This window comes from Dreissena polymorpha, chromosome 6, assembly GCF_020536995.1.
Source record: "Dreissena polymorpha isolate Duluth1 chromosome 6, UMN_Dpol_1.0, whole genome shotgun sequence".
Taxonomy (NCBI): Eukaryota; Metazoa; Mollusca; class Bivalvia; order Myida; family Dreissenidae; genus Dreissena; species Dreissena polymorpha.
In genome coordinates, this window is record NC_068360.1 from 113,322,558 (window position 1) to 113,323,411 (window position 854).

Sequence of the window (854 nt, forward strand, 5' to 3'; positions counted from 1 at the left end):
ATGTGTGACTTAGTAAAAGCAAATTCACTGTCTTAAACCAATTTATAAACATAACTTTCGACATCTACTATCTTATTTTGGTTTGGGGTATGGTTATGTGTAGTTTTACGATGAAAATTTGTATACTACATGTATAAATCTTGTGTCAAGACATATACTCTGATTTTGTTAACCACTTGCACTATTTTTGCCATACTTGATGTTTGTAAAAGTGATTAACATATTAAAATATTTATTTTCCACGGCAACAACTTTTGTTATTTTGTCTTCCTCATAACTAGTGTTCTTTTATGCGTTTAGTTGTGTGCCTATTTTAGGTGTATGTCATTTTGGCAGTTCCTTACTTGTCATAAATGAATGGCTTCAAGCTGGAGCGTGAAACATACCTTTTGTGTTTTTGCACCCTTAAAATATTTGTTTACGATTTTTAAAACAGAAAACTCAAGTTAACGTAGTAAAATATTTAAATGACACTCTCTTTCAGATTAAAAAAATAAAGAGTACAGTCATGTTTCCATTACCGGATCAGTAGCATAATAAAGTTGTTCTGGTGAAAAGCAATAACTGTTTTGATACTTCTTTTACACCAGTTTATTTAAATACAACCTTTGCTTACTGATTCAGCACATTGTCTTTTTAAACGCAAGCAAAATGTATTTGTGATACTTTGTGTCGCCATAGCGGATCACGTGATCGAAACCCCTCAGGGGGCATCTAACGAGCTATTTAAACTGTCGAAACATTAACTGTGTTGTTTAAAAAGACCATGTTTACATTGCCAATCATAAATTATATTCATTTTTTGTTATTTATTGTTTTCTATATATGATATTGTAGCTACACTATATGCATGG